Source organism: Tenrec ecaudatus, chromosome 3 (genome assembly GCF_050624435.1).
Source record: "Tenrec ecaudatus isolate mTenEca1 chromosome 3, mTenEca1.hap1, whole genome shotgun sequence".
Classification (NCBI taxonomy): Eukaryota; Metazoa; Chordata; class Mammalia; order Afrosoricida; family Tenrecidae; genus Tenrec; species Tenrec ecaudatus.
Window position 1 is genome coordinate 177,436,314 of NC_134532.1, and position 16,838 is coordinate 177,453,151.

Genomic DNA, 16,838 nt, shown 5'->3' on the forward strand with positions numbered 1-16,838 from the left:
ATATTTTCTTGATGTCATCCCAGAGTTTGTCATATGTTTTGTTATTAGTGTTCAATGTGTCAAATCTGTTGTTTAGATTTTCTTGTGATGCAGGTAAGATATACTCCAGATTATATTTTGGTTCTCATGAAATTTTCTTCAATTTTTACCTCAACTTGCATGTAACTAATTTATGGTCTGTTCCACAGTCATCATTGCTGATGTCAGATGGCTCTTGACCAATAGCAGGATATGCCAGGGGAAATATTTACGTATGTTTTATTGGTTATGCAAAAGCATCCATTGTGTGGATCATAACCCACTATGATAACATAGAGAAGAATGGGAATTCCAATTGTTCCTGTAGATGGATCAAGAGACAATTGTATGAACTGAAAAAGGGAATATTACCTGTTTTAAAATCAGGAAAGTTTTTGTCAGGGCTGTATCCTTTCACCATAATTGTTCAATCTAGCTGGAGTAAATTATCTCAGACCTGGACTGTATGAGAAACATTGAAGTTTCAGAATTGGAGGGAAGTTTATTAACAACCTGAGATATGCAGATGACACAACTTTCCTTGCTGAATGTGAAGAGGACTTACAACTCAATATAAAGAAAATGGAAATCTCCAAACTGGACCAGTAGGTAACATCATGCTAAATAGAGGAAGATTGATGTTACCAAGGATTTCATCTTGCTTGGACCTACTAGCAATGCTCATGAAAACAGCCGCAAAAAGATCAAATGACACATTTCATTGGGTAAATCTGTAAAGTGTTCAAGAGAAAGGCTGTCAGGGTAATTTCAATTGTTTTATACACATGTGTATAAAATAAAATATTGGATAAAGATGATAAAGGAAGAATTTAGTATTGGATAAAGATGATAAAAAAAGAATTTGATGCATTGAATTATGGTGATGTTGGACAGTTTTGAAAGTACCATGCCAAAAGGACAAGTAAATTTGTCTTGGGAAAATAGCTAGAATGCCCTTTAGAAGTGATTATGGCAATAAGCAACTTTCATTTAAGTCTTAATGACAGGGATAGCTTTATCAGAATTTCTGGTATACTTTTATATGTAATATTAACCCTATACCTGACTTTATTTTCATGCATTTGTTCATTGTAAATAACCTCAACATTGAATATTATCACATATTTTCTAATTGCAGATCCCCTGGCATATATCATTTCCTAATTGTTTTTCCAGTATTACCTTGCCATCTTGCTTTCTTCTCCCTTGTAATAAGCACTCGATTGACTTTGCTTAAATTTTACTGTATATATTTTTAAATATCCCTGAATTCTCTTCTGAATGAGGTAGAATACACATATACATATTTCCAAAGTAAGGAAAAAATAACATAAATACTTAAAATCTCACAAAACAAATAAGCTAAGGAGCATCTCCATATGATATCAGATAGTAGTTTACTTATTTTGCCTTAAATGACTATTTAGGAGATAATTTCCAATTGGAGAGCCATTAGAAGTTTACTCTGTTAAAATTAAATTACTTGAACACTCTTTTGATTTAAAATAATGTTTATTCAAGTTAATCCCAAGGAATCACATATTTGAAAGCGATGTTAAAAAAAGAACTATGTTATCAAATCATTGTGGGATATATTGAGTTACTTGGTTTTTTTTCACCATTCTTTGGGATTGCAAGTACTCCTTAGGATATTAAAGTCCTTGGGGATCCTTGTATAGTATTTGTTCATCTTAACTCTTAAGTTTCCAAAATTTTTTGGTGTTGGAAATGGTTTTTCGTATAACTTTCTGTTGTTATTTTGCAGGATTATTTATGGAAATACTTAGTTTAAGAATTATGATATATGAGCATGCTATTGTCCTTTCATATCACAAACTTAACCATCCCAGCACTTAACCTTGCATGTTTCAGTTTTCTCAAATGTAAAATGAAGGTAATAATTTTAGTTATCTCATAAAATGGACACTATAAAATGAAATGACCCCTATATGGGATTAATCTAGTGACTACCCATAGAAAGGGCTCACTATATTTGATGAGTATAATATACTCAGTCAATATTTGTCACTATTTACCCAGTTATGCTGTGATCTCTCAAATAAGACGATTATATTGTTGGTTTAAACACATTTTCGACATAATTTACAAATTAAAAGTATTATACAGATTATTCTCAAATATATATTTTTTGCAGCAAATAGAGAAATAGAGAAAATGTGTTACAGTACAATCAATATAATATGAATTATGGTATAGGAGATTGTTTTTACATTTAGAAATTATTGTGCAGAACATGGTTAAGAATATTCACCGTTCTGTTAGACTGTTAATAAAGAAGTACCACCGGGGCAATTAAAACATGTTGACCCCAAGGTAAGTTGCAAACATGCCAAAAGGCTATGTTTGGATCTTAGGTGTTTTTGTCCACCATTCTTCATAACTGACTTTCCGTTCACAATTTCTATTTTCTCCTCATGCTAGATGCTTTAATTCATCGCCTTTGTAGCATCTGCTCTCTCTGCATTTGTGTGTCTTAATGTACTAGAACCTGCATCATGTGGTAAGTTATATGTTTGAAGACTAATGGTTGTGAATGACTGATTTTAAAAATTATTTCATTGAGTATTCTGGAACCTATTGTTCTTTGTAGTTAAAACTGGTAGTTCAGCTATTCAGTTGGTGAAATATTAATCTAGTATGTTCTATAAGCTGTTTTGGGGGATAGGTCAAATTTAACTTCAAAGCTAATACTTCATAATTATTTTTAAATCTCTCAAGGCCTCTATTTTCCCATCCATTCTTCATAGCAAAACCAAACCAAACTCACTGCCATTGAGTCATTGCTGTCTCATAGCAATCCCCTGTGGGGTTCTTACTCAGTCACTGTTTGCAAGAGGAGAAAACCCAGTCATTCTCCCACAGAGCTGCTAGTGGTTTGGAACTGCCCACTATGGGGACACAGCTCAGTGTGTAACCACAGTCTCTAAATGGATGCTAGTCAGGTCCTCTACTTACATTATAGCTAAACTGGATCGCTTGCTTATTCAAAGATGTTAATTGCTCTCCTGGCACTGCTTTATGTCTGCAGTGGGTCTTTTCTCAAAGAGCCCCACAATATGCTCTTGGACTATCTAGGGTATATACTAAATGTCTTTTTACTTTTTGTCTATTATTTTACTTTAAAGAATCATTGCACTTAAAGGCTCATCAGAGATTACCCATGCAGGTCCTTTTGAAATAAAAACCTCACACTCATTTCTCAAGTGCTTAAAGTATTTAGCTCTGGCTATTTGCAGCTATGTTATTTTAGTAGATTATGATCTTATTGTAGTTGTTCATAAAGCATTCTACCTTAATGTGTCATGTACACCTGCTATTGATGATCGTTTTTCAAAGAGCTCATAAAATGTATATGATCGATTTTCAACAGCAATAAGAGCATAATGCAAAGATTTACTTTTCTTTCAGTAAATATTTGGGGATCATTTAGTTAGTGAAAGTTATAATTTTAACAACTACGTTATGATAATATTGAGAAGTATGGGCTTAGTATTTAACAGGTCAAAAAGCAGCCAATTGTCTATGACAGTGCTTTACACAAACTATCTGATTTCATTTCTCATCGACCATATGTGCTCTACTTTATTATTGCAGATAATAAAGCCAAAGATCAAAGATTTAAATTAGCTTGTATTTCACAGTAGAGACCTGGCAGGGCTGGGGAATCAATCCAAAGTGGCAGAGACAATGTCAGACCAGAGATATTCTTGGTCTAAGTAGAACACAATGGGCAGTAATGAAATATTAGGGTTTTCTGGTGGTGTAGAGAGTTACTCTACTCTAGCAGTTCAGAACCACAAGCTGTTCCACAGGAGAAAGTTGTGGCTCTTAACTCCCATGAAGATTTATAGTCTCCAAAACTCTTAGTTCTATTCTTTCCTGTATTCTTTCTTTTGAGTCAGAGTTGACTCAAAGCTGTGAGTCGGTTGGATTATGCGGGATATAGGGTCTCAGAGGGGAAATGAGCAAATAGATTGAGGGTATTTATAGGACTTTGGGAGACCATCAGATTATAATCATAAGTTTTCTCAAGATATAGTAAGAGTAAAATAGAAGTAGTATTGCTCTTAGCAACAAACTGCAGCATTAAAAAATTTCATTAGATTATGGAGATTTACTGATTGAATTAATCCAGGGTTCTGGACTGCCAATGAAACTTGTGAATTAGAAAAATATAATAGGGTGACCATATTACGTAAATTGAAAGAAGTAAACTTGGAAGCACCAAAACAAATTCGCCACTTATTGTATTAATTAATTAGGATACTGATAACCTCCCCCAAACAAATGAAAAACAAATGAACTGCCATTGAGTAGATGCTGACTGAAAGCATAGGACAGGTCAGAACTACCCATGTGGGCTTCTGACAGTATAACTCTTTAGGGAGTGGAAAGCCCTGTCTTTCTCCCAAGGAGTGGCTGGTGGTTTTGAACTGGTGACCTTGCAGTTAACAGCCTAAAGCTTATCCATTATGAGATCAGTGTGCCTACTAATATGCTAAATTAGGTCAAAAATAGGGAATTTGTTGAGGGAGATAGGTTAGTCAGTGTTGGTGTGTTGTAGACAGGGAAGGTAACATGTTAGAAGTGTGTTGGCAGCGGGGAGAAAACCACTACTAAAGGCAAACACCGAGTCCTGTTTTTCCCTCTTTCTTCGAGGACAAAGTGGGTCACCCATTGCAGTCACAGGAGCTTGGAGACCACATAAAACAGGTGATCCAGCTAGAGTCTAGAGGTCTTCTCTCAGTCAAGGCTTCGGGTGAAAATGCACTTCATTACCCAGACTCCTCTGGGGGATTCAAGAGTCTCTTTTGCATCGCATTGCCATGCTCCCTGCTCCTGACCCTCTTTTCTGCGGACTAATTTTTCAGGCATTTTTTCATCTCCTGACCAAGATCATTCAGTCACTGAGACATTTCAGAACACTGAGTTTTGTGGCATTCCTTTAGCAAGTTACTCAAGGTGTCGCATTCTTCAGTGTGCAAGCGTGGAGACAAGTCAGGGTGCATCTTCAGAAGGCTAAGGATCACAACAGACCCACCTCTCACGGCCACCCTGGGAGGCCTGAAGTTTGTCCCTTGCAGACGTTGCCTTTGGAGGCGAAATAGGGAACGTTTTAAAATTAGTGTTTTATAGGACTTGAGTATGAAAGTGATAAATGAGAAAATGATGATCCTTAATTTTTTGCTTTAAATATGTGGATGAAGTGTGATAATATTCATCAAAGCAAGTCAATGAGAGTCAGTACTTGTTTCAGAAGAAAAAGTATTTATTTAAAAAATTGTAAGGCAATGGCTGGACATTGGATGAATATGTCTCACAGGTTCCAGGACGACAGATGGACCTGAGTTCAAGGGTTACCTCAGAATTAGAGAAATAGATGAGGTGATCAGCTGTACGTATTTAACATTGAATATTTGTATTATTATATTTATGTAGATGCTGTGCTCAAATCAAACATTGAAATACCCCAATTGAGCTCATAAAATTAGCCTAAGAACAGAAACATTTGTAAACGCGTTATGCAAAGTTTGAGGGTAAAATGTGGCAAGAAGCACAGATGGAATCTTCTTCACTACTCTTCCAATTTTTTTTTTCTCACAAATTTTACTCCTTCCTTTTGGGGGGTTAGTCAAGACTGTCTTTGATATTTTTGTTCCTCAATCCTTTCCTTGGGCTTAGTATTTTATAATGTCTGATTTAAGAGAAGAGTGTTGTTTTTCACTGTCTGCAAATATATTTTCAAGTTGATGACCTGAGGTGTATTTAACCACTGAAACCCCAAATGAAACCCAGTGTCATCACATTGGTTCTGACTCATGGTGACCCTATCTAAGTTTCCATGGCTGAAAATCTTTATGGGAGCGAAACAAAGAAGCCACATAGAATCTAAATTCATAAAACTTGTTTACAGTTTATGATAGTTATCTACTTTGAACTATATTATCTTTAAATTTAGCATAGCTGCAATGCCTTTAACAGGCCCCCATTAGTTTCTTTTAAACATTTCCAACTAAAGGGGATCTGTGATTATCATTAAATGGGAGAAGTTTAGCACCTCAAAGTCTGACTTAAATGCTTCTCACTTTTTCAGGGAATGTTCAAGTGTGATTGCTTGAGAAGCTCCACTACTTTTATGTGACTTCAGACATGAAATTATATATAACTTGATAGAATTTTAAATGAGTATGACTTAGGGGATTACTTGAAATGAAAAATATTAGGATTTTATAAATGAATTACCTATTTCTCTCATCCTTCCCTTGGGATCCTATCAAACAAATCTATTCTTCAGATTATTCAGTGCATTGCCCTTTCTGGAGTCTATTTGGACCTAAGGGAAAACTTGGACCCTATCTAAGGATATTCTGGTAAACCAGGAAAGCTCTCTCTCTCTCTCTATAGAGTTTATAGAATTAAAAATGATCTATCAACTGTAGTATCACTATTCTCATTGTCCTCAAGTTGATGCTGTCTCATAGAGATGCTATGTAAGTCTTTCCAGGCAGGAACTCATCACAAGAGCAGACAGTCTGAACTTCTATCTAGCAGCTGCTGGTTTTCAACCAGCAACCTTGCTATCTGTCCAACACTTATCCAACTTACCCAACAACACCATCAGAGCTGCTGGACTATAATGTTACAATGTGAAATATTATACTTATTTATCTTCCTGGAAACCCATATAGATGCTATTAGTGTCACAAGACAAAATCTCCATTGACATTTAAAAAAATTCTTGTATATGGTCTCTGGATTATACATGGAAGCCAGTCATGAAAAAACTGTAAGGGAAACATAACAAGGAATTTAATGTCTGGCTTTTAAAGAGAGCTGATACCAGAATGAGAGAGAAAAGTTTATTTCTTATTCTTTTTCCTTTATTTCTTGAAATTAGTTTCAACATGTGTTGAGAGATGATTATTTCTTTTTAAATGTAGATAGGCTATGCTGAAATGCAAACTGTCCATATTAGCAATAATTCAGTGTAACCTTGACACTCCATAATAGCACTGAATCTAAGAGATGGAGTAGTAGGGACTGGAGCCAGTACAACATGTATGCTCTCCTTAAAGAATAGTGGCAAAATAAACCCGAAACAAAGATTAGGCAAAAAATTATTATTTTGTGATAAAAATAATTGTAGCAACTTACAAATTAAAAAAGATGACAAATGACAGAAGTTTCATAAAATCCAGAAAAAGAATATAATTTCAAAAATATATTAATTGCCTCATGTGGCTCTATTACTCTTGACATTTTGTGGCTGAATGCTTTAATTATCTCAACATTTGGCAATGATTGTGTAATATTTTCTAGAACACTTAAAACTATCCTGTTGTTATAATTTTTATCCTATTATAATTTTTCAGTATTAATATGTTTTCAAAAATTTATTTGGGGACATAAAACATGACTTCACACTTGCATTGACTCAATATTTTTGCAATATTTCTTGAGGTCTGTGACAGAAAACAGTGGTTCTGATAAACTGAATTTTGCACATTCCTCTTCCAAAAATATGCAGTAAAATATAGGGATTATGAAAGTAGTCAAAAATAAAATTGAAAACATAATGATTGATATCCTTGGTGTGAGTGAGCAAAGGTGAACTTTGCGTTACATATTGAATTAGACAATCACTTGTTCTCCTCTTTTCTGGGAATGAAAAATTGAACAGGAATTGCATCATATTCATCATCCAAAAGAATATTTCAAGAAAAATCCTAAAGTACAAGTTAGGGATTCCCTACCAAAAAGGCAACCTGGTGGCACTGTGATATAAGTATTGAGCTGCCAACCCCAAGGTCAGTGGTACAAATACACAAGCCATTCTGCAGGAGAAAAATGATGATACTGCTTCTGTGAAATTTTCCATGATCAAAAACCCTATGTAGGTTTGCTATACATTGAAATAGAGTTGATGGCAGTGAGTTCAGGTCTACCATAGTAATATTGTACCTAGCGAATGTTACAATAAAACTTTTTGAGGCTTAGAATTTTAAGGAATGGGAAGAAAAGGAGCTGTCTAAATAAAATAGCAATTTATTAAAGATGTCATTTCTCCTCTTTCCTAATTTAAGCATTCTCCATGTATTATTAGCTCATTTAATGTTAAAAACAACTATATCAGTATATATCATTTTCATCTCCATTTAATAGATGAGAAAAACTAAGGCTCAAAGAGGTAACATGACATACAAAGTTGGCTTATACCTATATCTTTTTTTTAACTTTAAATCCCTTATCTTTAGGCACTGTCTTACTCAGGGAAAGTTTCAGAAGATGCACATCAGAGAAACATACTTAAAATAAGCAGTGATGAAAATTCCAATCATTCTGTAGAGTTCTACAGAACTTCTGGTTTATGAGATGATGATCAGAGGAAAAGTGCTGATGGTAGGAGTTATAAAATCTTGCTTGAAAGTACTCACCACCCATGTCATTAATTTATCATACCAAACTGCATCTTAAGCAATGGATGATCAAAATAACAACAAATAATAAATTCTCTTATGTAACTCAAATTAGATACCATGCAGAGAATTTATCTGAGACTGTTTGAGCTGCAGGAATGAAGTTGCTTAAGGAATCGCTTTTGATAGCCAAGCATGGCAAACACATGCTAGAACACACGGGAACTAGGAGACAGAAATATCACAGTTTTGACCTGCTGTCATCATCCGATTGAAGAACTGGGAGAGCGATTGAAATCCTGTATTTCAAAAGATTTTAAAATATCATGTGTAATTCAAATATTTAACAGCTATTATAGGCTATTACTTAGAATTTGAAAAACTGCAGAAATCTATTTTGTAAATTAATGATAAATTTTAGAATATAATAAGACAATTAATAAACATTCATCTCAACAGTAAGAGGATGTTGAGATGTTATTTAGATCATCTGAAAACAATATTCTGTGAGTAGTGGAGTTGCTAGATTAGTAAACTGACGTTGCAATTTCTATCATAGAAAAATACTAATGAATGATAGGAAATTCAAAGTTATTTCTTAGGCCATCTGAATGTGATAAAAACCTACCTAGAAAATAATTTATTTTTGTCCAATACCTTTTATGGTTGATGCTCAGTAAATGGTGTGTCTACATCATTGTTGGAGTTGGATAAATATTCTCCACTTGCATTTGGGCTTTTAAAATCTGTCATATAATTAATACCATCCAACCTGAGTTATACCCTTACTTTGACCCAACAGTTCTTCATTATTGATTGGTTCTGAAATATTTATTACAATATATGCTTCCAATTTTACTTTCCCTTAAGTCATAACCCATGGGCTGTTCCCTATCGATGTCGTAGCTACTACTTGGTTAACCCCTCTTCATCTTGACTCCATAGAAATGGAACTAAATGCTGTCTAGCCTTGTGCCATCCCTACAATTGGTTGGAGATCAGACCATGTGATCTGTTGTATTTTAGTGACTAATTTTCAGAAGCATATCATGAGACCTTTCTTCCTAGCCTTTTTCAGTCTGGCAGCTCTACTTGAGAGATGACTAATAGCGACATATGAGGTGTATCGGGTGAGACTCAACAGGGTTTCTTCCACATGGAGAGTGAGAATTCTATCACCGAACTACCAAGGTGCCCTTGTTACTTTGTTGATAGCCTGTGTTCTGTTGAAGGCTCATGGTTCGTGAACTGATGTTGCTTTTTCTATTCCTCTTCAAAATAGCGATTGATGTTTACTGATCTTATTCTCATAGGCCTTTGCCAGGTTAACTTTCTCACTATTTGTTCAAATCCTGTTCCCTTCTGCTTGTTCTGGGATCTTGCTTCTATCTTTAGTCGCTCTCTCTCTTCTACTAGCTCTTTTGCTTTTTTATGCAACAAACTGAACTTTGTATCTTTCCAGTTCTTCCATCTATGCAATCTCCTCTCATTCCCTTCACTTCAAAAATTCAAGTAGATTGAATTATCTCATTAAAATGAATGGTTTTTTACTACACGACCGTCTGGCTTCTCCTTGTCACTTCTTTATTAAAAGTGGATGACAATTATATTTACATAATGTATGGTCATTTGATATTTGGCTATATTGAGCACAGACTCCCTCTATGCTTAGTTCATCTGCATATTGAACAGATAATTCAAGATGCTGAGCTATATCAAGAAGATTGAGGCATCAGGATTAGAGGAAAGCTTATTAACCACCTGTGATGTGCAGATGACAAAACTTTGCTGAAAGTGAGGAGGACTTGAGGCAGGAGCTGATGAAGATCAAGGATTGCAGTCTACAGTGTGCATTACAACTCAGTGTAAGAAAAATACAAATCTTCACTACTTGACCAGTAGGTAACATCATGATGAAATGAGAAACGAGTGTTGTCAATAATTTTATCTTAATTGGGTCCATAATCAATGCTCTGGTAGCAGTAATCAGGAGAACAAATGTTGTATTGCACTCAGTAAAACCTGCTGCCCAGGACCTCTTTGTAGTGTTGGGAAGCAAGCATGTTACTTTGAGGACTAGAGTGCACTGACTCAAACCATGGCATTCTCAATAGCCACATGTGCACGTGGAAGTTCTACACTGAATAAAGAAGACTGGTGAAGAATCAAGGCATTTGAAGTATAGTGCTGCTGAAGAACATTTAAAGTACTATAACTGACCAAAACAATCCAACAAATCTGTCTTAGCAGAAGTACAGCAATGATGCTCCTTAGACTGAATTGGAAAAACTTTGTCTCATATGCTTTAAACAAATATGGTCAGGAGAGACCAGGAGAAATGGAAGGTCCTTAATGAAGTGGATTTCTACAGTGGCTGCAACAACGGGATCAAGCATCCCATTGTGAGGATGCCTCAGGACTTGGTGGAGATACTGTGATCAGTGGCATATGAGAACAAACTCATTTTCATTCTGCAAGTACCCATTAAAATGACTAACCTATATATAGAGTAGGCCTGCTTTTTGGTCACCAAAGAAGTCAGCTGAAAATGAAGTTATACCAGATGGATTCTACATTGAGTGTGGTCCTATAACTATATGATACACCTAAATGACCCAAATCCATAGATTTGAAAGGCAGCTTCCATGGACATAACATAAGACACCATTAGCTTTCCATTGTTCAGCTCTGTTTATCAGTTAGAACATAGTTGATGCACAGATGATGTTTAATGAATAAATCATTTATCACTGTGTATTTTAGGGTAAGTCACTTCTCTTTGTACTTTATCTTTGATATTTATACTTTATTTTTGTTCTTTTATGTTTGGTGAGAAGTGACATAAAGCATAATTCTTTCAGGACCAAAGGTGCCAAGTGTTAAAAGGACTCATCGCCTCTTTCTGACAACGAGGCTTCAGATACATGCAATGCTAATCCTGTGGCTGTATTGATTTACTTAGCTTATTTCTAAAGAATAAGTTTGAAGCAATAAGGAAAGGAGATAAAAGGCATTGAGATTTTTAAAGCTCTTCCTTAGCCTAACTTGATGCCTTCAGGTTGGTTCTCCCTCATGGAGACCGTGAAGGACGGAGTCGAACTGCTCCCTAGGTTTTTCCAGATGGAAAAGCTCTGCAGGATCAGATCACCTTATCTTTCTCTCAAGTGTCAGCTGCTGGGTTCAAACTACTGATCTTTTGGTTGGTTCCCCAACATATAACCTGTCACACCATCAAGGCTCCTTCCTTTAAAGGATAGTTGTTTAAAATCTTTTAGAACTCAAGTTATTTACCATAATATATGTATATATCATTTTAAAGATTTTGTATATATATATATCTTTATTTCATTCTCCAAACTTATCAATAAGTATTTAATTTCTATTAATGATTATTCTACTGACTATAAAATGAATCTTGGTGTTAAAAGAAAAATACATTGAGCCCAAAAGAAATTTAATCTCTTCTTTTTAATGTAGATTTAACTGTAATTCATTACGCTACAATTGGTTTGTAGCCACATACAAAGTCATTACATTTGCTAGGATCTATAATTTCTATAAATTCTGCTTGAAAGAGCAGTTCAAAACTCTTATACTGTTTTTATCATCTATTGAAAACCTTCACAGTATTTTAGTTTTGAGACATTAACAACAGTAGATCTTCACTTATTTTTAATAAAGAATTATTTAATTATTTTTATAAGAAAATCACACCAGATAATTTGTGATACAAGATCATTTGTGTTAGACTTGTTCTCTAGGGCAGGAAAACAAGTAACACACACACACACACACACACACATTTTTGTTGTTGTAAGGTGCCATCCAGCTGGCTCAGAAGCAAAGCGAACCTGTGCAACAGAGAGAAACAGAGCATGGTCCTGTGTCAGCTTCCCAATGATTCCTACGACCCAACCCCTTGGTTCCGCCACTGTGTCCTCGCCGTGTTTTTGAGGGCCTTTCTCTTTCACCTCCCTTCCACTTTAGAAATCAATGTCCTTCTCCAAGGACTGGCTTCCTTCATTTTTTTCTGCAGGGAGATACCCATTTTTTCCAGCACCACTTTTTGAAGGGGACATCTGCTTCCCACTGGATATTTTTGGGGCCTTATCAAAGATCAGTTGTCTGTATGCTGGTGATTTTATTTCTGGGTTGTTAGTCCTTTTCCATTGGTCTGAATTTCTGTCATACCAGTACCACACTGTTTTAACAGTTTTGGCTGTATAACAGGTGCTAAAGTCAAGTAAAACAAGCCCTCCCCCTTTGTCCTTCTTCTTGAGGAGTTCTCTGCTAATTCTGGACTTCTTCCCTCTCCATATGAAGTTGGTCATCAGTTTGAAGAAGGATGATGGTACTCGTGTTGGGATGGCATTAAACTTACAAAGTGCCGTGGGCAGAACTGACATCTTTACTATGCTCAGTCTTTTGCTCCATTAGCATGGGCTATTCTGCCATTTGTTGAGGTCATTCTTGCCTTCTTATAAAAGTGTTCTGTAGTTTTCATCATACAAACCTTTTGTTTTTTAGTCAGGCATATCCCTAGATATTTCAATTTCTGCTTGACTATTGTGAATGGTACACTTTTTTTGATTCCCTCTTCTGTGGGCTTGTCTGATGTGTATAGCAGTCCAAAGGACTTTGGTTTGTTGATCTTGTGTCTTGCTAATCTGCCATATTCCTCTATACTTCTAGTACTCCATTCATGGAGCTTTTGGGATTTTCCATATATCAAATCATATCATCTGTGATTAATGATAGTTTCACCTCTTCTTTTCCCAGGTGAATATCTTTGATGCCTTTTCTTTGTCTTATGTCAATTTTGCAAATAATACTAATGGTCTTTTGTATGTTGAACCATTTCTGCATCGCTGGTATGAACCCTACTTGTTCATGGTGAATTATTTGTTTTATATACTTTGACTTTGTATTATTGACCATCCCTTTGAAATTTTCTACTCAGTGCTTTGTTTTCATGATTTCTTCCACTTACTATAGCTCCTTTATGATAAAGAGCAAGTTTCAGAGTCACTTGTGACTTTCACTTTGATGTTTTCTTTCTTTCCATTCTTTTAAATTATATTGTGCTTTCTTCATGTATAAATGTTTTTGACGTAACCCTACAGCTGATCAGGTCTTCTGTCATTAATGTTCAGTGTGTCAATTTTGCTCTTGAAATTGAGGTGGGATATTCTAAAAGTCATATTTTGGCTATCTTGGATTAAAAAAATATTTTCAGCTTCAACTTGATCTAATAGTGTGAGCAGTCGATGACCTGTTCTATAGTCAGCACTTGCCTGACTTTAGCTGCTGATATTGAGCTTCTCGATGTCTCTTTTCACAGATGTAGTCAATTTGATTTCTGAATTGTCTGCAGAAGTCTATGCGCATAATTGCTGTTTTTGTTGATGAAAATAAGTATTTTCTATGAAGAATCATTTGTCTTTCTAAATTCTATCATGTGATTTCCAGTTTCATTTACATCACCAAGACTATATTTTCCAATTACTGCTTCTTCTTCTATATTCCAACTTTTGCATTCTAATAATCGATAATTATAAGTGAATATTGATTGCATGTTTCATCAAGTTCAGATGAAAATCCTTGGTAGAATTCTATAATTTTTTTCATCACTAGCTTTAGTGCTCAGTGACTCAATTTGAATTATAATTGTATTGATTGGATTTCCTTGTACTGGAATAGATATAATTCTATCACAGAGAGCATTGTACTTCTAGATCTTGAAATATCCTTCTTGATGATGAATGTGACATCTTTCCTCTGGAATCTGTCATTTCACTCATAGTAAATCATTTGGTTTTCAAAACGGCCCGTAGCACTACATTTCAACCCAGTGACACATGGAAGAATGTCGTTCTTTCTACATTCTATTTCCTTCTTTACAAATTCCAATTTTCCTAGATGCATACTACATTTCAAGTTTCGATTCACTGATTGTGGTTGTAGCCATTTCTTCTTATTTTGACTGAAGCTCAACAGCAGACAGAGATCTGGAAAGCTTGAGTCCTGCAGGCCTTCCCCCATGTGAGCCTTTATGGTCAACTCTACTTTGAAAAGGCAGTTCTTCCTCATCATACATGCAGCGCCTTCTGACTACCAGAGGGTAAAGAGGAGAATTCCCATCATCAGCATCAGCGGCCCCAGACTGAGTTCTATGGGGCTGAGGTCAGATATCCGTCTACCCTTGAACTTTCTTAACAATTCTGACTCCAGTGTCCCTGCCAATGTACTCTGATTATCTCTTGGGTTTGAAAATTCATAGTCATGTCCACATAGACCATCAGCAACAGCAATATGAAAGAATAGAAAGGAACCATGGAGCGTAGTGAGCTTGCATTAATGAGGAAGGAAAAAGAAGCAGAAGGTAAGTGTGGATGCAGAATTCACAGATCATACTCAACGTTAGAAGTCTTACTAAGGAAGGCAACAGATTACAAATACTCAGGGTACAATTATTCATAACAGTCTCTTTTCAGCCCCAGGCAGCCCATTTCTAATCTTTGCCCTCTGAAGAAAAAGTGGCATGGGATCATGTTTGAACTCCTGTGGATGCACAAAGGAGAAAGAGACTCCAACTCCACATTTGTCCAAAGATGATTCATATTAGACAGACATCAGACATGCCTCCACTCTCCTTCCACATTTACTTCTTCTGACACCAATCTACTTCCTTGCAATGGTCACACAAAATTTATAGAAAATACTCATGAAAATAGGGTTTGTTGGGGAGTCCTGGTAGTGTAGTGGTTATGTGTTGGGCTGTGATCCACTTGGTAGGCAGTTAGAAACCACCAGAAGTTTTGAGGGAGAAAGACTGAACTTTCTGCCCCCATAAACAGTTACTGTTTCAGAAACCCATGGGTGTCACTATGAGTCAGCATTGACTGGATGGGCAATTTGGTTTAATAGTTTTAACAGCCATGTTAAGTAAGTCACTACACTATAATTCATTTGGTACATTTTCTAACATGATTGGTACACTTTTAATATTCTAACGTTTTTGTTGTATTTTCTATATTTATTTCCACTAGTATGTGAGTGGCCTACTGGTTATGAGTGGGACTTGTATCTGTAAGGTCTGCTCTTCAAAACTGCAAATGGCTCTTCTGAAGAAAGATGGGGCTTTCTACTCTTATAAACAGTTATAGTCTTGGAAACTCACAAAAGCAGTTCTACTTGTCCTATAGAGCTTCTAGAAGTTGGTACCGACTCAGTGTCAGGCAAATTTGGTCCAAGTGTGTGAGCACAGGAGAAAGATGAGGGTGTACCTGCAAAGATTTGTAACTTTTGAAACCATATATAGAGCTACTTTGACTTGGAATTAATTGGCTAGCAGTAGGTGGGAGTGTGTGATCATTTTTAAGTAGTTTCAGCAACTTCTTTTCTCTGGAATTTATTGTTATTAACCACATCGTTATTCCATTTTTGTTTGATTTTTTTAAAAAACTGCCTTTATAAATTTAATAGCAAAACAGTCTAATTTTTAAAACATTTTTTCATCTATGATGGCTCTTTTACTAAGACTAAATGTCATCAATGTTGTTTTGAAGAGCCGCTTAGGACTGTGGTTTGCCATTATAATTATGTCACACACACCTAAAGCTGCTTGATTGTTCTCATTACAATCAGTGCTTACATTGGGGAAGAGAACACCTCTGCTATTGTCATAATACTGCACCTTTCCTACTGTTTGTGGTATAACTATTTCCAGCAGAAATTGGGACTCTGGTGTCAGCACTTTTCCTATGACTTAGCTTTGATCAGTATTCTTGCTTTGTAAGCTGTGGTAAATGTGCTTCTTTGTCCCTATCATTTCTGACAATTTGATATATTTAGGTTTATCTCATTAAAATCATTTGGTGATATTTTTGGTATTTAGTAAAAATAAATGTTTTTCAGCTGTACAGAGCTCTAGTTTATATTAAACTTTATATTCTGCATTCAAGGCAGAAATTATGATGCAGATAGACCATTCTCTGTGGGTAAGCTGAATCCCACCATTTTCTTGCTTCCCCTCATTAAATATAGTGGGAAATTATACTGACTCTTTCAGATTATTTCACTGGCTATTCTTAACTCCAAATGATTTTTTTATCAGCAGCATTATCAAAAGCACTTATTAAGCATTTTTGATGGTACTTTATATAAGTGAATCAGACTAGAGAGACCTTTAACTTGTGGAAGCGCATGAGCATTGGCAAGGGAAACCAAGGCAGTTTGGAGTAATTAAGCCTTCTCTAAGCATTTACAAACTATTTATCTAATATTGAACTTTGATGTATATGATTTGACTGAACAATTGTTGAAGCTATACAATGCCTAACAATACAGTCTTCATATTTATTAGGATTGAAAATATATGGT

At 35.5% G+C, this 16,838-nt stretch overlaps 1 protein-coding gene and 1 pseudogene across 1 annotated transcript in view; one reads left to right on the top strand and one right to left on the bottom strand.

Annotated features, from left to right (window-relative positions):
• KCTD8 (potassium channel tetramerization domain containing 8) overlaps positions 1 to 16,838 on the top strand; it is a 320,383-nt gene that overhangs the window by 67,888 nt on the left and 235,657 nt on the right. The gene's annotated exons all lie outside the window — the stretch shown is intronic.
• LOC142443693 (COX assembly mitochondrial protein 2 homolog pseudogene) lies at positions 4,815 to 5,048 on the bottom strand (annotated as a pseudogene).